At 38.7% G+C, this 27789-nt stretch overlaps 1 long non-coding RNA gene across 1 annotated transcript in view; it reads left to right on the top strand.

Moving 5' to 3' along the window:
- Window positions 1-8089: 8089 nt before the first annotated feature.
- LOC121819119 (uncharacterized) overlaps window positions 8090-27789 on the top strand; it is a 57313-nt gene continuing 37613 nt past the window's right edge. The window contains exon 1 of the long non-coding RNA XR_006059334.2: window positions 8090-8247. This is a non-coding gene — a long non-coding RNA (uncharacterized LOC121819119). The remainder of the gene's footprint in view (window positions 8248-27789) is intronic.

The raw sequence follows: 27789 nt of genomic DNA, 5'->3' as shown, positions 1-27789 counted from the left end.
GACCTTTCTTGGGGGAGTGATGGGCTAAGAACAGAGTTGCCTCTGGATCAATCTACCACTGGTGGCACTTTGACTTGTGATTATTCTACTCCATCTACACTAAGGTATAGTTAATTTTTGAGAAAATTATACTTTTTAGTCACCCATTTCTGAACACATCTCCCCCCATACATCAAGAATGGTACAGTGTTAAGTAAACCAGTCTCTGGCAGTGATTCTCACCACATCTACTTTGGCTGGTGCCAGGATGTCCCTCTAGATTTAAGTCGAACAAGGATAAATTAGTTTATGACATGTGTTGAGATGATAGAATCCTGTAAAAGAAAACCTTCAATGATTGGAATGTATCATTATTTTAGAGCTTATAAAGATTTCAAATATTGGATTGGCAAAAAAAAAAAAAAGATTGGATCTGTTATTTTTTTCAAACCTTAGTTAAAATATAATTTAAAAAACCACAGCCTTTGAGTATTGCTAGATACTGTGGGTAGAAGAAGCAGTGATGATCTGGTTTCTACTTGCCACAGCTCCAGACCTCATTCTGAGAGAAGAGGTTTGGGTTTGGGAACAATTTTAGACTATTACTCTTCTGCCATTTGCTGCTATCACCTTGATTCAATCTATTCACTGGGGTGTTGTTCAAAATATGAAACATTCTTAGGGAAGAATCACTCCATCTGACACAGGTACTATATAGGGCTCTAAAATGCTAAAAAGCTTTAACACAATACAGAAAATTTGGAGAAAATGTGGGGTTGGTATCCTGGAGCTGTCATCTTCCTTTATCCCATTGTTTGTGACCTTGACTCTTTGAGTCACGACGTAAACGTGTGGGATCAAATCACTGACATGTTTATGATTCTCTCATCCCGTGTGGTAGTTATTAATACTGTAGAGGTGGCAAGCACACGTTCAACACACAGCGCCTCCTGTCAAGAGAAAGTGAAACCCTTCCGGTAAAGTCCCCAGAGCACTGGCTTTGTCCTGAGAGTACAGACTCTTCAAGTGGGGATCTGAACTATTCACCCTAAGCCAAATATAAGGGAGGGAAAGATGACAGTGTTGGAATCCTTGAGTTGGTGACAGAGAAAACTAGTCTTACCACTACTGCTACAAGCAGTAATAACAATACAAATGACAGCTATTACCTGGTGCATACTATGTGCTAGGGACTAAGTGCCTTCCCTGTGTTAACCAGTCTAATCCTCGCTATAGCAACAGATACCGTTACTACCCTCCTCTCATGGATGAGGCGACTGAGAGGCCATACTTCTGAGAGGTGGAGGATCGGGGACAGGTGACGGTGCTGGCAGGTGAATGATACTGCTGCTGCTGCTAAGTCACTTAAGTCGTGTCCAGTTCTGTGCGACCCCATAGACGGCAGCCCACCAGGCTCCCTCGTCCCTGAGATTCTCCAGGCAAGAACACTGGAGTGGGTTGCCATTTCCTTCTCCAATGCATGAAAATGAAAAGTGAAAGTGAAGTTGCTCAGTCGTGTCCGACTCTTAGCGACCGCATGGACTGCAGCCCACCAGGCTCCTCCATCCATGGGATTTTCCAGGCAAGAGTACTAGAGTGGGTTGCCATTGCCTTCTCCAATAATTAAAGTGAAGAAGGTAAAATTGTTCTGTGAGGTGAAGAGAGTCATTTGGGAAAAGGCTGCTCCATCTTTGTAGCCATTGCTAACCATGAGGCGAGAGAGTGGCATCCACCTCCCTGCCTCTGGCCTTCGGGAATGGGGATGCGGGCTGAGGGAGGTTCCACTCCACTAGGATGAGAAGGATCAGAAGAAGGGCTGCGTGGGGGCAGCTGCTGAGACTCTTCTCATGCACCACTATGCATCCCAGAATCATAAAATATTTGCGCTGGGAGGATAGTTGGGGTTACATGAACACCCCACATTTTATAGAGAGGTCTCTAAGGTACCGCATGGACTTAATAAGTTGGGTTGCCAGGGACACCTTTACTTTGATCCTAGGAAAGTCAGCATTCAGGGGCCAATTAACTGAGAAAGCATCTGGAGCCCAGTTTATCTGTGTCCTTCTTTCTTTAAATTCTACTGAAGTGTAGTTGATTTACAATATTGTGTTAGTTTCAGAGGTACAGCAAAGTAACTCAGTCATACATATATGTATACTCATTCTTTTTCAGATTCTTTGCCCCTGTGGGTTATTACAGAATACTGAATAGAGTTCCCTGTGCTCTAGTAGGTCCTTGTTGGTTCTCTATCTTATATATAGTAGTGTGTGTATGTTAATCCCAAGCTCCTCATTTACCCCTACTTCCTAAGTTTCCCATTTGGTAACCGTAAATTTGTTTTCAAAATCTGTCTGTTTATGTTTTGTCAGTGAGTTCATTCGTATTCATTTAAAAATTAACTTCCATATATGAGTGATTTCATATATTTGTGTATTTCTTTACTTTCTGTTCCTGACAGACAGGAATGACAAGGACAAAAGCTAGGATAAAGGGAAGGAGATCCTACCAGATCTTAGGAAGAAACATGTGAATAGGAAGGAGGCTTTCAGGCAAGACTTGTTTATAGCACTGTGGCGGGTATGGATTTGTGTTTATGGGTATGGACATTCAGGAACTATGAAGCTTAGATTCTTTTAATGTTCTTTGTAGGTGTCCTGGTGGATTCACTATTTTAGCTTTCATACTGATGCTCTTAGGAAAAGCCACATTTCCTCCTAGAAACTCCTGCCGGCCCCTCTTCAGGAGGGCTACTAGGCTGGGCGTTCTTTCACGCTGCATATTTTGGACATGGAGTCTTCACTCTTACCTGGACTCTTTGGATGTGGACTGAGGGATGTCAATTAGGCAAGTTGGCGAGAAGGCACTTTCCATTGCTTCTATATTTTGCCCCAGCTTCTTGTTAATGTGTCTTTTCTATCTCCTAATTATGTCTCTAGGTCCTTTCTGGGAAGGGTGATGTTTTTCTCTCGACAGGCAGTATTATAGTCTAGAACTATCCTTGTCACTTTTTATTGCTTTTAATAACTACAGAATCTCTCACAAGATGTCTAGAGTTTCATAAACGTATGCTGATGGTCCTATTTTGTCAGCCTTCAAATGGTCAAGGTTACAGACAGCGTACCAGAGGAAGGAAGGCAGTGAGCACACTATTATTAATAGATGTGTAGCTTGGAGATACACTTTCAGACATGGGGATATTAGCTGGCAATGGGAAGGAAGTGATGACATGCAGTAATAATTCTATATTACTTAGGGAATTCTCCATATGTGTGCTAAATGCTTGCTGTGTTTAATCTGATGGGCATCTTGGCATGTCAGAGGTTTAAACCTTTATTGTAGTTATTTCATGACAGTCAAACGTGAATTAAAAGATAAGAATGGAGCAAAAGTACAGCTTGGATAGTTGAAAGTTGGCATAGGATAATTTTAATTTAGGAAATCTAAGTGGGACACATAAGGACAATATTTCTTGTCTTTTGTCATTCTGAACTCTAAGAAAACACAAGCTCTGGGGACCCTTTTAGGTAGAGTTAGTACTGAATTTCATTCCCTTGCCTCTTGATAATCTCATTCATACTCAGAAAGTATATATGTATATATATTTTGTACTTGAAAGGGTTGAAGTATTTTAATAGCCTTTAGGGATAGAAATATTTTTCTTTGACATTTCAAAACTAGGAAAGTGATAGTTTGTTGAAGGTTAGTTGCAATGTGGAAGTAGAAACCATATCTATAAAACTTTTTTATTCTATTAACTAAAATCTATTCATCTATTTGCATTTTGTTTATCTTATTTTCTGGTTGTTCATTGCTAGTTTACAGAAATACAACTGATTTTAGTATTTTGATCTTATTGTATCCTGCAAGCTTACTGAACTGATTTATTAGCTCTAAAAGTTTTTATTTCTGTTTTTTTTCTTAATTTTTATTTTACTTTTAACAGGTATATTTCAACAATGAAATATCTGAAAGGTTTATCAGTTTTGTTATCTGGTGCTCAAAATTGTCCCCAAGGCCTTGGTTTAGACTTGTGGGTGCATGGGCTCATGATTTGTGCCTGGGGATGGGCCTCAGAACTCCCAGGATCTGGAGAGAGCGGAAAGCAACAAAACAAAAGTATCATCACAGAAGGCAATAGCACCAAAAATAATGTCAGTAGTGTTCACTAGTAGGCATACCCACTAATGTTAACCCTTTCAGTATCCTGTTTAGGCAGGTATTATAACCAAGACTTCCCTAGTGGCTCAGATGGTAAAAAATCTGCCTCCAATGTGGGAAACTCAGGTTCAATCCCTGGGTCAGGAAGATCCCCTGGAGAAGGGCATGGCAACCCACTCCAGTATTCTTACTTGGAGAATCCCATGGACAGAGGAGCCTGGCAGGCTGCAGTCCATGGGGTCACAAAGAGTCAGACACGAACGAGCGACTAACACTTCCACTTATAAGCATAGGCAAGGATTAGCCCTTGGATAAGTTAACTAACTCCTCTCAGAACTGCAATTTTTCATCTCTAAAGGAAGAAGTATAATTACTTCTAATAATAATTAATACTGCCCTGACTTTCCCCCCTGAAGATTAGTACCTATTTTATGGTTGCTAGTTATCATCATCATAATCAGTGCTCCATTTTTCAGATGAAGTGACAGCTCAGAGATTCAGGAAGCTGGGGAATAGAAGGCAGGAATCCAACAGGGAGGCGCCTGACTCTGGACCTCCTGCTGATTGATGGCCCACCACCATATCGAATTAGGAAAGAGAAGGTTAGGTTAGACAGAGGAAGGCATGGGACTGAGGTTTAACTTTTGACTGGGAATCCAACTCTCATTTTGGAAAGAGGTGACAGGAACATGGGGGAAAGCAGTTATTTATAGTCGGGGCCTCAGAGACCTCAGATGGCTGCCTCTATTGGCACTCTCTTCTCTGCTGGATTTCTGCCTTCTCCCAACGGTGTTGCCCTTTCCATGTATCAGTTCCATGTATTAGGGTTGCCCAACTCTAGACAAATGTTTCTTTAGTTCATTAACCCAGTTCCCCTTTCTCTGAACTCACTTCATTTCCTGGAGAACTAAAAGAAGTGAAAGGGAATCTCCCTTCTTATGACCTGGGAGACCCTAGACAATTTATGCAGCTTTAAGTGCAGCATCTTTTGGGAAAGGCACAACCCGTGATCTTCTTGAGCATTCATCTATTAAAATTACCTTCCTGGAACTCTCAGGACCAATAGCCATGCCAAACTGAGTCTGAATGAAGGTGCTATTGATGAGATTTGTAATATTTTTAAAGTTCTTTCAATAGTCCTCACTTCGATATGGCTTGGATTGTCCAAAAGTCATAATTATCAGTGGTATAGTTAAGACTAGAGAAGGCAATGGCACCCCACTCCAGTACTCTTGCCTGGAAAATCCCATGGACAGAGGACCCTGGTAGGCTGCAGTCCATGGTGTTGCTAGAAGTCAAACACAACTGAGCGACTTCACTTTCACTTTTCACTTTCATGCATTGGAGAAGGAAATGGCAACCCACTCCAGTGTTCTTGCCTGGAGAATCCCAGGGACGGGGGAGCCTGGTGGGCTGCCGTCTATGGGGTCACACAGAGTCAGACACGACTGAAGTGACAGCATAGTTAAGACTAGAATGATCCTGGTGCTATATCCAACGCAGGAAAAGGATACTGAGCCACTGAGATCATCAGATACATGCTGGTATGTGTTGTTTTTCCTGACTAAGAGGTGGAAACATAGCTTTATAAGAAGTTCCTCTGATCTTCTATTTAGTTCCTCTTGTGCTAAAGAATAAGCATTTTTCCTGTGCAACACCCCACCCCTTGCAAAAAGGAGAGATGCTTTTTGAGGTTGAGGATTTTTTTTGTGTGGCATCCAATAAATCTTTACTTTGTACTCTTGTTTATTGAAGTGTTTGTAGAAAAAAATTTTCTACGGTAAAATCTCCTGGTGGGGATTGTCGAACTCATTGAAATTTAATCACTTGTCCCTCGGTGATTCTCCCTTGCCTTAGATTTGGTTGTTGGCAGGCATGCTTTCCTCTGCTGGAGCAGAGGCTTCTTGCAGGTAGGATGAGGCTTCCTCCTCTTTGCTTATACCTGGAACAGTGCACTGCCCAGCAAGCATCAGAGGATGTAGAGCCAGTGGATTGCTGTGGACTAATTTGGGCTCAACCTTCTTGCTGACAAAGGAGTGAAAAGGAGAAGGGAACTCATAGCCTTGATTCCACAAGACAGAAATAGTTTCAGCAAGTCAGGCTCTTCAGCTTTGGCAGTCAGTAATTGACACTGGCACAGAATGTGGGGAGGGTCAAAAGAGGGAAAAAAAGGGGAGAGGGCAGAAAGATGAAGAAGCACCTGACGGTGAGAAAGAGAATACGATAGGGAACATATTATTTCACCCAGTTCCTAATCGCTGTCTTGGGCCAGTGTGCTTTGCCATTACTCTGCAAACATCTCCATTTCTTTGTTTATTTTTAAAGCTTAATCAAGAGTGAAAGTGAAGCTGCTCAGTCATGTCCAACTCTTTGTGATCCCACAGACAGTAGTCTACCAGGCTTCTCCGTCCATGGGATTTTCCAGGCAAGAGTACTGGAATGGGTTGCCATTTCCTTCTCCAGGGGATCTTCTGGACCCAGGGATCGAACCTGGGTCTCCTGCATTGCAGGCAGATGCTTTACTCTCTAAGCCACCAGGGAAGATTGGATTCCAAATCAGAAAGAGGTGGGAGTTGAAACTACTTAGGCAGTGAAACATGTATCACTATTTTTCTTCCTTTAGTCAGGTCAAAGGTTCCAGTATTAGCAGGGAGTTGGAGATGGTAAATCAGATTCTCTGATCTCCCAGATTGAGGGTCATGTGTTTTCTTTCTAGAGACTCCTCTGAAGAGAAAGGAAGGTACAGGAAAAGAGAAGAGGAAAAATAATGGGCAATGAGTAAAGTTAAAAGGAAACATTTTTTAAAAAGTGCAATACCGATTGCAGTGGATAGATTTGATTTTGGTTGTAATGGAGAGTACAGGAACATCTTTTTTTTTTTTATTAGTATATTTTAATCTAGAATAGCCCTCTACCTTTTTTTTTTGCAATATTGTTTTATTTTTTTTAATAATTTAAAAATATTTAATTCTTACATGCGTTCCCAAACATGAACCCCCCTCCCACCTCCCCTCCCCATAACATCTCTCTGGGTCATCCCCATGCACCAGCCCCAAGCATGCTGTATCCTGCGTCAGACATAGACTGGCGATTCAATTCTTACATGATAGTATACATGTTAGAATGCCATTCTCCCAAATCATCCCACCCTCTCCCTCTCCCTCTGAGTCCAAAAGTCCGTTATACACAGCTGTGTCTCCTTTGCTGTCTTGCATACAGGGTCGTCACTGCCATCTTTCTAAATTCCATATATATGTGTTAGTATACTGTATTGGTGTTTTCCCAAAGAGGAATGCAATTCAGTTGGCTTATTCTGCATATGCATGGCGATACGCAGCTTGGATGTATGGCCAGCATTTCAGAATCGACTCCATCACGGACCTCAGGGATGATGAGCAACGCAGCCTTCCCTTCCTGTTCCCAGTGTTTCCCATCTGTGACACTTTCTGTCACTTAGTTTCCAATTTGCCTGAAATAGTTTTATTTACTCTAAAGTAGGATGGTGCTTATGTTGCCAGTGATGGTCTCTGTGGCTCCCTCATTACAGAAAATGCTATCAGTGCAGTATTGGAGAATAAAAAGCTAACAGGTGGAAGCTGGGTAAAGCCAGCAGCAGGCACAGATGGCAGTGCAAAAACCTTAACTGCATTCTACTTGGAGCATGCTTTGTGCTCCCATACTCTTGCTAACGTGGCACAAAGCTACTGTGAGCCAGACTCTTTTGATCTGTACTCATGGGAGAGGTGACCCTAGAGTTTGATTTTGGGGGTTTGGTTTCAGCATTTGTTTCATCCTCCTGTGACATCTGTTACCTACTTTGCTAACGAGTAGTACAATAGGTACTAAAGATCAGGGACACTGGCCCAAAGTCTCAGCTCAGTAAATGTTTATTGCTTCCTCTTACTGCATTTGTAATCCTGGAGTTATAAAGTTGATAACAGCACAGTTCCTTATGGCTTAGCCAAGAGAGACGAAGGCAAAGGCAGCCTGGGCTGAGGGTGAGATGCTGCCTACGCTTCATAATATGTGTGGAAGAAATGGATCAAGTGCTAGATTTCTTGAATCAACAATGCATTTTGGCAAGACAGTTGGAGGTGGAAAGCCCAATGGGTGAGTGGCAAGAAGGGGGAAATCTGGTGATGGTGCTCTGCCACAGTTAGGGGAGAGTGAAGGGAACTTGTTCTATAGAAAACTTTCAGACTGACAGAAAAGTTAGAAAAATAGTGTGAAAAAATACCCTTTTCTATAGGCACTAACCTTTAACAGTGGCTAACATTTAGTTATATTCATTTGCACTGTGTGCAATAGGTTTAAATTATAAAGTAAGTTGCAGGCGGATTGTTTAATAGGTATGATCACACCCTTAAAATAAATAATAATCCTATAATGGCATCTAATATAGAATCCATATTCAAATTTCTCTAGTTGTCCCAAATATCTTTTATAGATTTCTTTTCTTCCCCAAATCATGATTTGATCAAAGTTCACCCATTGTATTTAGTTGTGTGTGTCTTATTTTCTTTAGATTTGTATTTTGCTTTGCCGTGTTCCATGATATTGAATTTTTGAAGAATTTATGCTGATTAAATTGGAGAATATTCCTTATGTTGAATGTCTCTGATTATATCTTCATGAATAGATTCAGGTTGAACATTTTGTGGCAAGAATCTCACAGATAGGTGTTGATGTAATGTAACAGCTTTAAACTGAGGGTTCATAAACCCATTTCATGGGTTTATGTATATGTATGTATCTGTTTTCCATTGGGGGAGGTTTTTAGTTTTATCAAACTTTTAAAGACTCTATGAGCTCCAAAAGTTAAGAACTGGGGAAGAGGAAGAGTAAGTCATTATTAGCAGGAGGTTAATCAGTCTTCAGCTTACAGCTATTAATAAATCTTAAACCATCAGATGTTTTGTACATTTTTAAACAGTATTTTCACTTGTATTTTTAAAGGAATGTGATATATGGTAAAACATTTGAATAACACCAAGATATTACAGAGTGAAACATGTCCTTGTGACTCTAGTTCTTCAAATACCTTGTCCTTCCTGGCAAAGGTAACCTGCATTTCCAGTTTCTTGAGTGGCCCTTCAGATAGTCTATGTACAGGTAAGTATGTATGTGGATATGTGAAGAGTTTCCCAGGTAGCACAGTGGCAAGAGATGAGGGTCTATCCCTAGGTCAGAATATGCCTTAGAGAAAGAAATGGCAACCCCCGCCACTATTCTTGCCTGTAAAATTCGATGGACAGAGAAACCTGTTGGACTACAGTCCATAGGGTCACACACCTATGTACTTTTAGTTATTTTACACAAGTGGAAGAATTTTGCACAGGAAGTGTACCGTAGGTGAATATGACTCAAATCTACTCTATATATCTGAAGTGAAAAATAGGGTTCCCTACATGTACTTGGGAAAAAAGCAACAACAATAACACCAAAATAAAAGAAATTAAAGCAGGAGAAATCCGTGCTGGTGATCTCACCTGCCATTCCACTCAATGACTAAGCAGGAGATGGACACAGCAACCCCTGCTCCTTCACCTGGACTCACTTTCAGCATATGCACAGCCCTGCACCCGGAATGAGACCGGCTTCTTATTGTAGTATGGTAAGAAAACTTAACACGAGATCTGCCCTCTTAACAGAGGGCAATACAGTATTTTAACAGTATAATATATTAATATAGTATTTTAAAGTGGGCAATACAGTATTGTTAACTCTAGGCACCGTATTGTAAAGCATACGTCCAGAACTTAGTCAGCATGCATATACATCGTCAAACTGTATACCTGGTGATTAGCAACGCCTCCTTTCCCCTTCCACCATCTCCTGGAACTTCCATTCTAACCTGAGTCTGACTATTTTAGATACCTCATAGGAATAAAATCATGCACTATTTGTTCCTTTGGGATTGGCTTAATTCATTTAGTGCAATGCTCTCAGGTTTCATCCACGTTGCTGCATGTTGCAAGGTCTCCTCTTTTATGGCTGAAGAAAGTTTGGCTTTTTTTTTTTTTTTCTGAATATTCCCCAAGTCTAGTTTGTTATTTTTATTCTGATAGATCTAACACTCCAAATCTAATGCCATCAGAGAGTAAAAATAAGTTATTCAGAAGCACAGTCAAACATCAACACCAATTTCAAATTCCTATCGTAGGAGTTTAAAGTACAAAGAGAAAGGAAGAGTTACAAATAAACAGCTCCAAAAAAGCAATCTGCACCTTTTTCACCTGTTAGCCATTGGTATGCTGTCTTGAGGAAAATATCTGTTCAAGTCTTCTGGCTATCTTTCAATAGGATTGTTCGATATTTTGCTATTGAGTTGTATGAGTTCCTTACATATTTTGGATATTAACCTTTATCAGATGGTTTGCAAATACTTTTTTCCCATTCTGTAAGTTGCCTTTTCATTTTGCTGGTTGCTTCTTTTGCCCACCGGGGCTTCCCAGGTGGCTCAGATGGTTAAGTGTCTGCCTGCAATGTGGGAGACCTGGGTTCGTTCCCTGGGTTGGGAAGATCCCCTGGAGAAGGAAATGGCAACCCACTCCAGTACTCTTGCCTGGAAAATTTTATGGATGGAGGAGCTTAGTAGGCTAGAGTCCATGGGGCTGCAGAGAGTCGAACATGACTGAGTGACTTCACTTTCTTTCACTTTCTTCTTTTGCTATGCAGGAACTTTTCAGTTTGATGTAGTCCCACTTTTGATTTTTGCTTTTGTCCAAAACCAGTCCTCTATTGATAAATACTTAGACTGTTTTCAGACTTCTGCTATTACTATTATAATGCTGCAAAGAATAATGTACCTTTTTATAATAATACATTTTGTGGTGCTCTCTGGTTTTGAACAAACACTGATATATTTATGTAATGGAACACTGTGTAACTATTTAAAAGAATAAAATAGATCTCTACTCATGACCAAATGCGGAGAAGGCAATGGCACCCCACTCCAGTACTCTTGCCTGGAAAATCCCATGGATGGAGGAGCCTGGTAGGCTTCAGTCCATGGGGTCTCTAGGAGTCTGACACAACTGAGTGACTTCACTTTCACCTTTCACTTTCATGCATTGGAGAAGGAAATGACAACCCACTCCAGTGTTCTTGCCTGGAGAATCCCAGGGACGGCGGAGCCTGGTGGGCTGCCGTCCATGGGGTCGCACAGTCGGAAACGACTGGAGCGGCTTAGCAGCAGCAGCAGCATGGCCAAGTGACCATTGGAGAATGATTAGAATACTTTTGCTATATTTATTTAAAATAAGGACACTCTTTTCTGGTTACTTTTGCCCTGAAATTCCTATGATTTTGACTTTTCAAATTGACTTTAAAAGATATCCATTACCTTTAAAAAAATCCCAATTACCAGTTTTAAAATCCACTTAACGACATTAGGATTCTAAAAGATAGCATGGACTGTAGCTGGCCAAGCTTCTCTGTCCAGGGAATTCTCCAGGCAAGAATATTGATGTGGGTAGCCTTTCCCGTCTCATGGGGATCTTCCTGACACCACCCAGGGATCGAACTCCAAACTCTGGATTCTTTACTGTTTGAGCCACTAAGGAAGACATAATACTAGTAGTGTTTATTCAACAAATATTTCTTGAGTGCCTCTATGTACCAGGATTAATGTTAAGGGTTTGCGATTATATGCCTCCTAGTATCATTGGAATTCTGCTGAAATTTAAGATTTAAAAGTACTAATTTAATAATTGCTCATTTATTCCATTAAATTTATAAAAAGACATTTGTATACTGGTGACAAAGGAGGGGAAAAGTAATATATTTGTATTGAAAACTGTATTTTAACCTATTTCCAAAGCAGCAGCTATGGAAACTGGTTCCTTTCTTACCTTTAGTTTCTTTCCTATTAAGAAAATACTTATGCTGAGTATTATTATGGCTTAATGTTATATGGTTTTGGAATATTAGAGTGGCCTAGATTCTAGGATGAAGTTTTCAAAATATTGTTGTTTAGTTGCTAAGTCGTGCACAACTCTTTGCAACCTCCTGGACTGGATTTTCCAGGCAAGAATACCGGAGTGGGTTGCCATTTCCTTCTCCAGGGGATCTTCCCGACCCAGTGATCGAACCCGTATCTCTTTCATTGCAGGCAGATTCTTTACTGCTGAGGCAGCAGGGAAGACTTTCAAAATATACCACATTATAAACTATTTTCTGTTAAGAAGTATAACTAATCACAGATTATGGTTGTAAATCTAATACATGTAATGGATTGTAGGTGTTTAAATGCAATTGATATATGTTTCCCTTAACTTTGCAGATTATTACAGCCTTCATTTATTCAATTTATATCTGTATATTAAAGTTATTTTAAAGTTTTTGAATGGCTCATACATGCATGTATGTAGTGATAAAAAAATGTAAAACTGATACAAAAGGCATATAATTCTGTTCCACAGAATGAAGCAATATAGCAAATTTCTTCTGAGATGTTCAGTGCAATTCCAGATAATTCTATGTTTAAATTTCTCCCTCCTTCCATTTCTTCCTTTCTTCTCTCCCATCAGTTTTAATAACTGGTATGATCAACCCTTCCTTATTCTTTAAAAAAAATTTTTTTTTCCTTAGATACTTTTTACTGGCTCTTATTGCTTATTTAGTTTTATACAGGAACTTTAAAATTGGCTTGCCTAGTCTGAAAAAAATCCTATTAGCAATTTTGGGAGTGGGATGCCTAGTATTCATAAATTACCTTCTGAGAGAATTTACATCTTAAGATGCTGAGTCTTTTAAACCAAAAACATGATATGCCTTTCCAATTGTTTGAGTCTTGAAAAAAATAACTATTGAGTTAATCTTGAAGGATTTTAACCTTTTTTTCAGTAAATAGAGTGATTTCCTCTATTGCATCTTCTGATTGTTGTTTGTGTATATGAAAACTTGATTTTTCCATATTACATTTTTCACCATACAAATCTTCATTGTTTGTAACAGTTTTTCGGCTGATTCTCTTGAGTTCTCCACCTAAACAATTATTTTATTGACATAGACCTTCAGAGCAATATTAATTATGGTGATCTCACACTGTATGGCTAGTAACTTACACCTGTGCACATTTTCAAATAAAGTCTCTCTGGCTAATTGCTTAATAGAAAAGCAATATAAACTGTTAAATATGAACACAGAACAAAACATCCAAACCTACAGTCACCACAAAAACAAACCAAACCAAAAACCAACTAACATAAACTGTTCTCATCTGCAATTACTTGTGAATCAGACATCTCAATTTTGTGTAAACAAAACAAAATGAAATTTTGGCGCACTGAGCATTAAGATGTATATCACTATCATGAATAATCTCCAATGTCAAAATTTTTTGTGTTCCTTAAACCGTGCCATTTTCCTTTATTAATTTTATAATAAACGTATGTGACAAATTTGGACCAATAAAATATTTTGATAAAATATTGCTGTTATTATCTGTCGTTTATGTTGTAGAGCTACATGAGATTTCATTTGCAAACTGAGTTTAGTTCACATGAAAGGCAGAAATACTGGAATCATTTCCCCGGCCTCTCACTTTACTGGCATAGAACTTGTCATGGTAGACTCAGTGTCAGTAGGTCAGTGACCCTACAGTTCCCCTTTTTGTGCTGGAAATATCTGCAGAGAGGGAATCTTGGTCTCCTAGGAGTGAAATTCTTAACAATCTTAATTGTTTGCTTACCTGCAATGTATGGATTGTTAAGATAAAGCAGGGTGGAACCTGACCTAACCAGGCATATCTTTCATCTGAATATGAAGGAAATGATTCACTGATGCTCAACCAGAAAGACCTTGCCTGGAAAACACAGATCAGTGTTGCGTAATCAAGCGCTGAAAAACAAAGTGTCCTAGAAAACAATTTGGAAATCAATTCCCATCACTTTCTCTTATTAGTTAAACTATTTGTGTTGATAGTAGTAATCGTCAATGTGTTTAGTTTTGCCGTTTATTAAATGTCTTCACAGTAACCTTGTGAGGTCGGTGTCTTCATTCTCATTTTACAAGTGAGGAAAGTTAAGCTCACACTTGGCCCAGGGTTGCGTAGGCAGCAAGTGGCAGCGCCAGGAATTACTAAATCGAGGTCTGCCGCGGAGGTGGGAGGGTATGGATTATATAACTTCATCTTCTTGAAATTTCTATTATGCTTCTGTGGAATAAGCCTAATAGTCATTTTGCAGTGTTGTTATAAAAATGAAATGAGAAAATGTAAGTAAAACATTTAGGTTAGTATTTAACATATGCCAGGATTTTAACACATATTTATTTCATTTACTTTCTGCTCTTTTAGTTCCATAGGTCTATAGCTATGGCCTTAGTCACTACACTAAAATTTCCACTGCCTATTTTCTTTACTATAATAGTAAATTAGGGTATTACTGCATTTTATCCTCCATATACTTTTCCTAGAATTAGCTTACATCAAGTTTCTTGTGGTATTTTAGTTACGCTTTCCCCTACTTTTGGGCAAAGGGCCAAGAATATTTTGAAGGGATTAAGATGAACTTAAAATTTATTGAATCAGACCATTAAACAGAGTTAGAGTGAAGTTACAGTACAGTTACAAGGTGACATATGTAAAGGGGCAATGAACAGTGGGCGTAAGCGAAAATCATAAAAATCCATTTATCTGCCAACACATTTATGTAAGAGATTACACTACTGGTCAGGAATTTCCTGCTGTATGTCATTTTTTTTTTTTTTTCATGGAACTTTTCAATAGCTGGTAACGGGCTGTCTTGCTTCCTCTCCAGGCTTGGCTGTTATCAGTTCCACTCAGAGATTCCTTCCTATTCAGTTTGGAGTGCTTTGTGACACTCATGAATGAGTGCATCTATTTTTTAACAATGAGAACGTTGATTTACATCACAGAAGGCTCATCATTTCTGCTTCCCCTCACGCAGGACTGTTGTAAGAATTTACTCTTCAAACATACGTTCATTATTTGAACCTTCAGGAAAAGGGCACCAAAAAATCAAAAGCCACATGTGAGTTTTATAAAAAATAATTTCCTGCTAAAATAATAGGGAAAGGTAGCAATTAACAAAATTTCCTAGGTAAGTGAGGAAACACATTTGAGTATTTCTAATTACGTAGAAAAGGCCGCAAGAAAGGGACAGCATTGTGAAGAGAATATTTCACGTGAGGCAGAAAACCAGAGTTTGAGACTGGGCTCTGTGTGCATGGCGTGAGCATGAGGAAGACACTCAGGTCTGCCAAGTCTCATTTTCTTCAGCTGCAGAAATGGGTGCCGTATCACTGCTCTTCATCCCTGTTTTATTTTATTAGGGCAAATGACTCAGAAAAACTTAGTTTACAAATGTGGTGTAAAGCTTTACTCAGGCAACCCTTTTTTAATGGAATTGGATATACGAATTAAATTTGTAGCTATTTCAATGTTTATATTAGTAATAGGCAAATATAAATATAAAAGAAATAAGTAGATTTAATGTTTTCTAATTTCAACGGTGAAACATGATTTTATATTTTACTTTAACAGATAGATTCAGCAATAGCTGACTCAATGAATTATTTAAGCCTCTAGGCCTCAACCAATTTGTCTTCTTTTCTTTTTATTAATTCTACATCAACAATCTGGCAGCAAAGAGAAAAAAAATTAGTATTTTCTCAAAATGACTTTAGCATCAGCTGTCCCCAGCTAATGTCAATTGTATCAAATCAAATATTTGAATCATATCAGATAATTTGATACTTAAAATTTCTGTAGCTTATATGGACCTAAGATTAAAAAATATTTTTAATATCTTTTCTTCCTGACTGTTAAAATGGAATTAATTTCCAAAATATTAAGTATGGGATAAACACAGGGACTCTATTAGAAAACTTCACTATGCTAATAGATAAAAGGAGAAAATGAACTAGAAATAAGTATGTTTGGAAAGAGATGGCAAAGTTTTCACTATCTGAGGGTAGATTTGTCTATTTGGTGAAACTAGAAAGTCATTTAAAATACTTTTAGAGGCAGTAAAAGAATTTAGTAAAAAGATCGAGAGTAAGTACATAAAACTCAAAAGCTCTTTTATATACCAAATATTACCAGTTAAAAAATATAAGGGAAAAAAGAATTCCATTTTCACTAGAACACGAAGACCATGAAGGGAGAGAACAATTTTTGTTCACTATTGCTCTCCCAGCTCCTGAAACAGTGCCTGACATGTGGGAGACAGCAATAAACATTTATTGAATAAGTGCATGAATAATAATGAAAACATACCAAAATGACTAGGAGCAATCAATGTAAAATATATAGGGCCCTTACACAGAAAATCATTAACCTACACTGAGGGATATAAAAGAAGAGCTGAAAAAGTGAATAACTGAATCTTACTTGGAAGTATCTGAGACTGTAAAGCTGTCAGTTTTTCCTAAAACAATCACTTTATTCAACACAGTAATCCAGTCTATGCCCCAACCACTAATGCTGAAGAAGCTGAAGTTGAATGGATCCATGAGGACCTACAAGACCTTCTAGAACTGACATCAGAAAAAGATGTCCTGGGAACTCATGTACACCCGTGGTGGATTCATGTCAATGTATGGCAAAACCAATACAGTATTGTAAAGTAAAATAAAGTAAAAATAAAAATTTAATAAAAAAAAAATGTCCTTGTCAGCATAGGGGACTGGAATGCAAAAGTAGGAAGTCATATCTGGAGTATCAGGCAAGTCTGACCATGGAATACAAAATGAAGCAGGCCAAAGGTTAACAGAATTTTGTCAAGAGAATGAACTGGTCAGAGCGAACACCCTCTTCCAACAACACAAGAGATAACTCTTCACATGGACATCACCAGATGGTCAATACCAAAATTAGATTGATTATATTCTTTGTAGCTGAAGCTGGAGAAGCTCTATACAGTCGGCAAAAATAAGACTGGGAGCTGACTGTGGCTCAGATTATGAACTCCTTATTGCAAAATTCAGACTTAAATTGAAGAAAGTAGGGAAATTCATTAGGCCATTCAGGTATGGCCTAAACAAATTCCCTTACAATCATACAGTGAAAGTGACAAACAGATTCAAGAGATTAGATTAGATAGAGAGAATGCCTGAAGAACCATGGACAGAGGTTCATGACATTGTACAAGAGGGCAGTGATTAAGACCATCACCTAGAAAAGGAAATGCAAAAAGGCAAAATGGTTGTCCGAGGAGGTCTTACAAATAGCTGAGACAAGAAGAGAAATGAAAGGCAAAGGAGAAAAGGAAAGATATACCCATCTGAATGCCCAGTTCCAAAGAATAGCAAGGAGAGATAAGAAAGTCTTCCTCAGTGATCAATGCAAAGAAATAGAGGAAAACAATAGAATCGGAAAGACTACAGGTCTTTTTAAGAAAATTAGAGATACCAAGGGAAATTTTCATGCAAAGAGGGGCACAGTAAATGGCAGAAATAGTATGGACCTAACAGAAGCAGAAGATGTTAAGAAGAGGTGGCAAGAATACACAGAACTGTACAAAAAAGATCTTCATGACCCAAATAACCACGATGGTGTGATCAGTCACCTAGAACCAGATATCGTGGAGTGTGAAGTCAAGTGGGCCTTAGGAAGCATCATAACAAACAAAGCTAGTGGAGGTGATGGAATTCTAGTTGAAGTATTTCAAATCCTAAAAGATGATGGTGTCACAGCACTGAACTTAATATGCCAGGAAATTTGGAAAACCCAGCAGTGGCCACAGGACTGAAAAAGGTCAGTTTTCATTCCAATCTCAAAGAAAGGCAATGCCAAAGAATGGTTCATTCTACTACTGCACCATTGCCCTCATCTCACATGCTGGCAAAGTAATGCTCAAGATTCTCCAAGCCAGCCTTCAACAGTATATGAAACAAGATCTTCCAGATGTTCAAGCTGGATTTGGAAAAGGCAGAGGAACCAGAGATCAAATTGCCAACATCCATTGGACCATCGAAAAAGCAAGAGAGTTCCAGAAAAACATTTACCTCTGCTTTATTGACTAGGCCAAAGCCTTTGACTGGATCAATTCAGTTCAGTTCAGTCACTCAGTCACGTCCGACTCTTTGTGATGCCATGAACTGCAGCACGCCAGGCCTCCCTGTCCATCACCAACTTCTGGAGTCCACCCAAACCCATGTCCATTGAGTCGGTGATGCCATCCAACCATTTCATCCTCTGTCATCCCGTTCTCCTGCCCTCAATCTTTCCCAGCATCAGGGTCTTCTCCAATAAGTCAGCTCTTGGCATGAGGTGGCCAATATATTGGAGTTTCATCTTCAACATCACTCCTTCAGAACTGATGATCAAAACACCCAGGATGGATCTCCTTTAGGATGGACTGGTTGGATCTCCTTGCAGTCCAAGGGACTCTCAAGAGTCTTCTCTAGCACGACAATTCAAAAGCATCAATTCTTCTGCGCTCAGCTTTCTTTATAGTCCAACTCTCACATCCATACATGACTACTGGAAAAACCATAGCCTTGACTAGATGGACCTTTGTTGGCAAAGTAATATCTCTGCTTTTCAATATGCTGTCTAGGTTGGTCATAACTTTCCTTCCAAGGAGTAAGCGTCTTTTAATTTCATGGCTGCAGTCACCATCTGCATTGAGTTTGGAGCAAAAAAAAAAAAAAAAAAAAAGTCAGCCACTGTTTCCCCATCTATTTGCCATGAAGTGATGGGACCAGATGTCATGATCTTAGTTTTCTGAATGTTGAGCTTTCAGCCAACTTTTTCACTCTCCTCTTTCACTTTCATCAAGAGGCTCTTTAGTTCTTCACTTTCTGCCAAAAGGGTGGTATCATCTGCATATCTGAGGTTATTGATATTTCTCCCGGCAATCTTGACTCCAGCTTGTGCTTCCTCCAGCCCAGTGTGTCTCATGATGTACTTTACATATAAGTTAAATAAGCAAGGTGACAATATACAGCCTTGAGATACTCCTTTTTCTATTTGGAACCAGTCTGTTGTTCCATGTTCAGTTCTAACTGTTGCTTCCTGACCTGCATACAGCTTTCTCAAGAGGCAGGTCAGGTGGTCTCGTATTCCCATCTCTTTCAGATTTTTCCACAGTTTATTGTGATCCACACAGTCAACGGCTTTGACATAGTCAATAAAGCAGAAATAGATGTTTTTCTGGAACACTCTTGCTTTTTCCATGATCCAGCAGATGCTGGCAATTTGATCTCTGGTTCCTCTGCATTTTCTAAAACCAGCTTGAACATCTGGAAGTTCATGGTTCATGTATTACTGAAGCCTTGCTTGGAGAATTTTGAGCATTACTTTACTAGGCTGTGAGATAAATGCAATTGTGCAGTTTGAGCATTCTCTGGCATTGTCTTTCTTTGGGATTGGAATGAAAACTGACTGTTTTCAGTCCTGTGGCCACTGCTGAGTTTTCCTATTTGCTGACATATTGAGTGCAGCACTTTCACAGCATCATCTTTTAGGATTTGAAATAGCTCAGCTGGAATTCCATCACTTCCACTAGCTTTGTTTGTAGTGATGCTTCCTAAGGCCCACTTAGTCCATCCTGGACTTCTCATTCCAGGATGTCTGGCTCTAGGTGAGTGAGTGATCACACCATTGTGATTATCTGGGTTGTGAGGATCTTTTTTGTACAGTTCTTCTGTGTAATACACACACCTCTTCTTAATATCTTCTGCCTCTGTTAGTTCCATACCATTTCTGTCCTTCGTTGAGCCCATCTTTGCATGAAATATTCCCTTGGTATCTATAATTTTCTTGAAGAGATCTCTAGTCTTTCCCATTCTATTGTTTTCCTCCTTTTGTTTGCATTTATAGCTGAGGAAGTCTTCCTTATTGCTCCTTGCTATTCTAAGTGGGGAAAACCACTAGACCATTCAGGTATGACCTAATGAAATCCCTTATGACTATACAGTGGAAGTGAGAAATAGATTTAAGGGACTAGATCTGATAGACAGAGTGTCTGATAAACTATGGATGGAGGTTCATGACATTGTACAGGAGACAGGAATCAAGACCATCTCTAAGAAAAAGAAATTCAAAAAAGCAAAATGGTTGTCTGAGGAGGCCTTAAAAGAGCTGTGAAAAGAAGAGAAGTGAAAAGCAAAGGAGAAAAGGGAAGATATTTACTGTATGGATCAAAACAAAACTGTGGTAAATTCTTAAAGATATGGGAATACCAGACCACCTGACCTGCCTCCTGAGAAATCTGTATGCAGGTCAAGAAGCAACAGTTAGAACTGGACATGGAACAACAGACTGGTTCCAAATAGGAAAAGGAGTATCTCAAGGCTGTATATTGTCACCTTGCTTATTTAACTTATATGTAAAGTACATCATGAGAAACACTGGGCTGGAGGAAGCACAAGCTGGAATCAAGATTGCCGGGAGAAATATCAATAACCTCAGATATGCAGATAACACCACTCTTATGGCAGAAACTGAAGAGGAACAAAGAGCCTCTTGATGAAACTGAAAGAGGAGAGTGAAAAAGCTGGCTTAAAATTCAATGCTCAAAAACTTAAGATCATGACATCTGGTCCCATCACTTCATGGCCAATAGATAGGGAAACAATGGAAACAGTGAGAGACTTTATTTTCTTGGGCTCCAAAATCAGTGCGGATGGTGATTGCAGTCATGAAATGAAAAGACACTTGTTCCTTGGAAGAAAAGCTATGACCAACCTGAAAGCGAAAGTGAAGTCGCTCAGTTGTGTCCGACTTTTTGCGACCCCATGGACTGTAGCCTACCACAGTCCTCCATCCATGGGATTTTCCAGGCAAGAGTACTGGAGTGGGTTGCCATTTCCTTCCCCAGAGGATCTTCCCAACCCAGTGATTGAACCCGGGTCTCCTGCATTGTAGGCGGATGCTTTACCATTTGAGCCACCCAGGCTGCTTGTGTGACAAACCTAGACTGCATATTAAAAAGCAGAGACATTACTTTGTCAACAAAGGTCCATCTAGTCAAAGCTATGGCTTTTCCGGTAGTCATATACGGATGTGAGAGTTGGACTATAAAGAAAGCTGATTGCTGAAGAATTGATGTTTTTGAACTGTGGTGTTGGAGAAGATTCTTGACAGTCCCTTGGACTGCAAGGAGATCCAACTAGTCCATCATAAAGGAGATCAGTCCTGAATTATATTGGAAGGACTGATGCTGAAGCTGAAGTTCCAATACTTCGACCATCTGATGCGAAGAACTGACTCATTGGAAAAGACCCCGATGCTGGGAAAGATTGAAGTCAGGAGGAGAAGGGGACAACAGAGGATCAGTTGGCTGGATGGCATCACTGACTGGATGGACATGAGTTTGAGCAAGCTCTGGGAGTTGGTGATGGACAGGGAAGCCTGGCATGCTGTAGTCCATGGGGTTGCAAAGAGTTGGACAGGACTGAGCAACTGAATTGAGACTAATCAAAATTTCATGGATTTTCTGTTTTGACCTGGTCAGCCTAATACTATATTTCATGGAAGAATGGTTGTGTAAAAAGAACTAGTGAAGTCTCAAAAACAAACAAAAAAAAGAGTAGTGGTTGTATGTAGTATGTTTTTCTCTACCAGATAGTCATTCATTCAACAAATATTTTTGAGAATCTATTCTTTTGTTGTCAGTGTTCCAGGCACTGGGGATACAAAAGTGAATACAAGAGAATAAAATCCCTGTTCTCATGAAACTTGTCATCTCGTAGAACTCAGTTTAGAGATTACAGATAATAAGCAAATGAATAAATATAACACTTAGGATGTCAGATGGAGACATGTGCTAAGGAGGAGAATAAAGCAAAGAAGAGACTGCATTGTGGCAGGGGGAGGGCAGGGGAGAGGGGAGAGGGAAACCGCAACTGTAAGTAGGCTGCTTGGGAAGGATCTCACAGAAAAGGTGGTATTTGGGTAAAGACCTGCAGGAGGTGAGTCATGGGGTTATCTGGGATATTAAAAGCTACAGTAATTAAAACAGTGTGGTCTTAGCTTCAAAGAGCCACAGGGGGAAAAAATGCAACAAAATATTGAGTTCAGGAATTGGCCCAAATACATGTGAAGATTTAGCATGTGATAAAGTGGCCAAAAAGATCACCTGTTTATAAACAGTGTTGTAACAATTTGCTAGATATTTGTTAAAAAAAAAAAAAAAAAGTTGAGATCCTACCTTTACAGACAAAAATTGCAAATGGATTGAAGACTTTAATGTTGAAATACATACCCGATGGGTCAGTGGGTTAAGAATCTGCCTGCAAGCAAGAGCCGAAGGAGATGCGGTTTCAATCCCTGGCTCAGGAAGATCTCCTGAGGAGGAAGTGACAACCCACTCCAGCTATCCTGCTTGGAAAATTCCATGGACAGAGGAGCCTCAGCCCTATAGTCCAAAGAGTTGCAGAGTCTGAAACAACTGAACACAGCACAGCCTATATACGTTAAACCACAGGGTAAATATTTAAGTAAATATATTTGTACTCAAATGCTTTGACTAGAGAAAGCCTGTTAAAATGTGATAACAAAGCAGAAAACAAAATAGAAGGTCCACGGAGTTGACCATATGAAAATTTAATGTAGCAAAACAAAACAAAATAAACAAAAAATAAAATCCTCACTTATGAAAGTTACACTAGTTGTTTTAAAACAACACACATCACAGAAACACTGAATTTCCTTTTTCTATTTTTTTCACCCTTCCTGAAACTTGTATATACATTTAATGTTATGTTTCTTTCCCCTTGTTCTTAACAGTGGTTAAACTGATAGTACATATTCTTATAAACTACTTATTATAAAGCAGAAATAAGATATATGAAGAGTTTTAGGAAGCAAAAAAATGTTTTTTGCATATTCAAACAGCACAAGTGAAAGGAATATGAACAGAATTAACAAAGAAAGAGATGGAAATAATCAACAAAGTTGAAAAAGTGTTGAACCTCTTGAGCTATTAAAGAAAGATAAGCTGACACACATTGAGAAGCAATTTATTACTTGTTGGATTGGTAAGGTTGAAGAGGATTAATTATGAGAGACAAAGGGGAAATAGCATTTTCATTTACTTCTAATGGGAGAGTAAACTTGTATAATCTTTCCTCAGAACTACATATGAACTACATATGCTTTACAAATTTTCTCAGATTTTCCCCCAGGTATAACTAAACATGTGGTCAAAGATGTATGTATGAGAATGTTTATCTCAGCATCATTTGCAGTAGTGAGAAATTAGAAATGACCTTGAGGCCTATAATAGACAAATGGTTAAATAAACTATAGTATAGAGTATGGAATACCAAGCAATTATTATTTATTTATATGGAAAGATGTCTATACTAGATTTTTAATTAAAATGCAGGCTACAGCAATCATTTTGGAAGACAGTTGGGCAGGTTCTCACAAAGCCAAACATGGTCTTATCATATGACTGGCAATCACACTTCTAGGTGTCTATCCAAAGGAGTTGAAAACTTCTGCCTGCACACAAACCTACACATGCCTTTTTATAGCAGCTTTATTCATAGCTGCCAAAAACTGGAAGCAACCCAGACATCTTTCAGTAAATAAATAGATGCATTAACTGTGGTACATCCAGACAATGGAATGTTATTCAGCAATTAAAAAAATAAACAACTATCACATCCTAAAAAGATAGAAAAGACACAGAGGAAACTTTAATGTATATTGCTAGGTGAAAAAAACTGATCTGAAAGGCTACATGCTGAATGATTCCATCTATATGACATTCTGAAAAAGGCAAAACCATGGAGACAGTAAAATGATCAGAGCTTGCTGGGGTTTGGGGGAGGAGTGAGGACTGCTGAATAGGTGGAGCACGGGTGACTCTTAGGACAGTGAAACTTTCCTGTGTGCTACTCTGATGGTGGATACATGACACTATGTATTTGGTAAAAACCATAGCGGAGTGAATCCTATTGTAAACCCTATTTAATAATATACCAATATTGTTTCATCAGTTGTAACAGATTTACCATGCCAAGATGTTAATTGCAGAGGCAATGGGTGTACGTGTAGGGAGGAATGTTGTTGTTCAGTTGCTCAGCCGTGTCTGACTTTTTGTGACCCCATGGTCTGCAGCACGCTAGGCTTCCCTGTCCATCACCAACTCCCAGAGCTTGCTCAAACTCATGTCCATCCAGTCAGTGATGCCATCCAGCCATCTTATCCTCTGTCGTCCCCTTCTCCTCCTGCCTTCAATCTTTCCCAGCATCAGGGTCTTTTCTAATGAGTCAGTTCTTTGCATCAGGTGGTCGAAGTATTGGAGCTTCAGCTTCAGCATCAGTCCTTCCAATATAATTCAGGACTGATCTCCTTTATGATGGACTAGTTGGATCTCTTTGCAGTCCAGGGACTGTCAAGAATCTTCTCCAGCACCACAGTTCAAAAGCACCAATTCTTCAGCACTCAGTTCTCTTTATAGTCCAACTCTCACATCTGTATATGACTACTTGAAAGCTATAGCTTTGACTAGATGGACCTTTGTTGACAAAGTAATGTCTCTGCTTTTTAATACCCTGTCTAGGCTGGTCATAGCTTTTCTTCCAAGGAGCAAGCATCTTTTAATTTCATGGCTGCAGTTACAGTCTGCATTGATTTTGGAGCCCAAGAAAATAAAGTATGCCGTTGTTTCCATTGTTTCCCTATCTATTTGCCATGAAATGATGGGACTGGATGCTATGATCCTAGGTTTTTGAACGTTGAGTTTTTAGTCAGCTTTTTCACTCTCCTCTTTCAGTTTCATCAAGAGGCTCTTTAGTTTCTCTTTGCTTTCTGCCGTAAGGGTGGTGGTGTCATCTCCCTGCACTTTATGTTTGTTGTTTCTGTAAACCTAAAATTGTTCTAATAAAGTCTATTAGCTTAAAAGAAGACAGACTATGAAGCACATGTATGTTTGATTCTGTTTCTGTACTGTATGAATGTGTGTGAGTGTAGGGGGACTTGTGTAGAAATAAATTCAGAAGGACTACACCAAAATGTTAACAGCGGTGTCTGCCAGTAGGGGGTTTTGAATGGTTTTTGCTTTTCATTTGGTGTCTTTATGTACTACCTAAATATTTTACAGTTGTTTTATAATCAGGAATAAAAAAGTATTTTTATTTTGAAGACAAGACAACACAGCAAAAAGAAAAACAAGCAACAAAAAGAAAATTAAATAGATAAAAAAATTCCCATAATCCAACCACCTAAAGATAACCACTATTAATGTTTGGTACAACTGCTTTCAGGCTAGCTAGAATACAATATGCAATATGTAATATATATATATTACATACATATATATAATATATATTATATATATACATACATATACACACAGAGATATACACACTGCATGTAATTTTGCAACATAATTGTATGTATAGTTCCTTTTGTATTAAGCTTACTTTATCAGTATTAATATTCAGCATGTTGTTAAAAATCTTTTGAAAGTATCGCTTTATGTTGCATAATATTCCATACTAGGCTATGTGATCACTTATTGAATATTTAGTTTCTCCCCCCAGTATTTTGATGTTTTAAATAGCATTGTGGGTGAACATCATTATATAAAGAGTTTGCATTATGTTCTTATTATTTCAGGACCAAGGATATTTCTAAGGTGATTCATAGGGATCAATTCAAATAAAGGGCAGCAAGGTAACTAAGCATTTAAGATGGGAAGAGATATTAAGAAACCATTTCCTTCCATCCCTGTTTGCATGGAAGCAATGCAACCAACCAGTTTAGGGCCACATTTCCTTCTAACCTTAAATTTTTCCAAATGTACATGATGCCTTTATGAAAAAAATCCTAACAGTGGAAATCTGAACTTATATACATTAGAAGAGGATATTTCATTTACAAAAATATGTGATCACAGTTCAGTCAAGATACCAAAGTATTTTAGAATGATGTATTTAATTTGTGGAGTGAGGCATGAAAGAAGAGAAAAACCAAAGATCCTTTGGAGAAACTCATGAAAATTATGGCCCCTACACTCAAAAAATGTCCATGGACAGATATATTTATGGTTTTGCATACCCAGGTGACAGTGACGATGGTCCATCAGTGAATCTCAGGTTAAGAACTCACACTGTAGCAGTTGAACCTTCTCAGGACATTAGTTCACTCAAATAAAATTACTTGTGTTTTATACAATATTTTGCAAAATTCATTCCTATTTGAAGTTTCATCCAAGCATCCCAACCTTCTGAAATAAATCAAGGGTATAATATTTATTCTAATTTTAATGACTGAGAAGATCAAGTGCTTTGTTTGAGGCCTCTCTGTCACTCAAATCTGGGTTGTTTTTTTTTTTTTTAACTTTAAATCCGATTCTCTTTTTCCTCTGCTTTGATCTACCATTCTACTCTACAGGCTTGGGACTCTATAGAGTTTAGCTAAATAGTATTTAGTAGGGCCTTTGTAGTCTCTGATTTGGTGTCACTATAGCACAATATTTTCATCTAAACAGAATAGGTACTCAATCATGGTTTATTTAGCAGCAAATTCTGGTGTTGTTAAACACTGTCACACGTATCTACATAACTCTATGCAGAGTGAAAATTTTGGTAATTATCTGTTTTTTTTGATCTAGGCATGTACCTGCTAACTGAGGCTTTAAAGGCATCATTTTCCCTCCCCTCCACTTCCGAATTATTGGACTGTGAAATCATGGAAAATTAAACAGTAACAAACATAATATGTACATATTTGGAGATAGATTTTAAAATAGTTTTACTATTGCGTTTTTTTCCTTGTCAAATGTTATTTATGAATAATGTTAAGGGCAACCGGAGAAGAAAAATGCCACAGAGAACAATTCCCTTGGGTTGAGTCATGTTGTATATTAGTTGCCTCTTGTCAGTGATGCCATTTCTTCTTTCAGTAAAGCAAAGCAAAATTTCTTTGACCTATTTGAGTTATTTATTGGCATCAGAGAGGTCATTCCTGATGTATGTCTATTCATATTTTTTAAGAGTACACAGTACAAAGTTTAAAATACACAGTACAATGTTCTTGTGGGATGGAAGAAATTGTCCACAGAAACCTAAAGTTTGAAAGTATTTCTTTTAAAGATATTTATTGACTTTTGTGGTTTGGGGGATTAATGGAGTCTGTCTAGAGACCAGTTTAGAGGAGAAGACAAAGGGAATGGAATATAGTGTGAATGAGGTAGAGGTGGAGGAGGGCCCAAAGGCTGTCTAGGAATTGGGGCATGAGAGCAGCTGGAAGGATGTAACTGCTGCTCCTGAGATTTTCTGTGCTTTTCCTGCTCCGTGCTAAGCGCCCTGCATACATCTTCTCATTATTCTTCTTAATAAGACTACGAGGGGACAGATATTATCACCTGTATTTAAAAATGAGCAAACTGGCTCAGAAAGATTTAGGTAAATAACCCAAGCTGTCACAGCAGATAAACAGCAGAGTCAGGATTCCAATTCATGAATGTTTGGGCTCCAAGTCTTTGTGTTGGACCGTGATGCATATGCCGGTCAAACAACACTGACTTTACGATAATTTCTCCCAGTTTGGCTTTGGTGAACTGCTCAGAATTTTTTTTTTTTTTTTAAACACAAGTGGCACATGCTCCAGTTTATTTTTATTCTAAGATAAGGGTCTGTAGAGAGAGGTAGTTCCTTTTGTGGCCTGTTGAAGTTTAGCTTGTATTTAATCCTTATTGTGCATCAGAAAGACATTATGAA

The sequence above is a fragment of the Ovis aries genome, chromosome 3, assembly GCF_016772045.2.
Source record: "Ovis aries strain OAR_USU_Benz2616 breed Rambouillet chromosome 3, ARS-UI_Ramb_v3.0, whole genome shotgun sequence".
NCBI lineage: Eukaryota > Metazoa > Chordata > Mammalia > Artiodactyla > Bovidae > Ovis > Ovis aries.
Note: the sequence above shows the minus strand (reverse complement) of the source record. Positions and strands in the feature narration are given on the sequence as shown.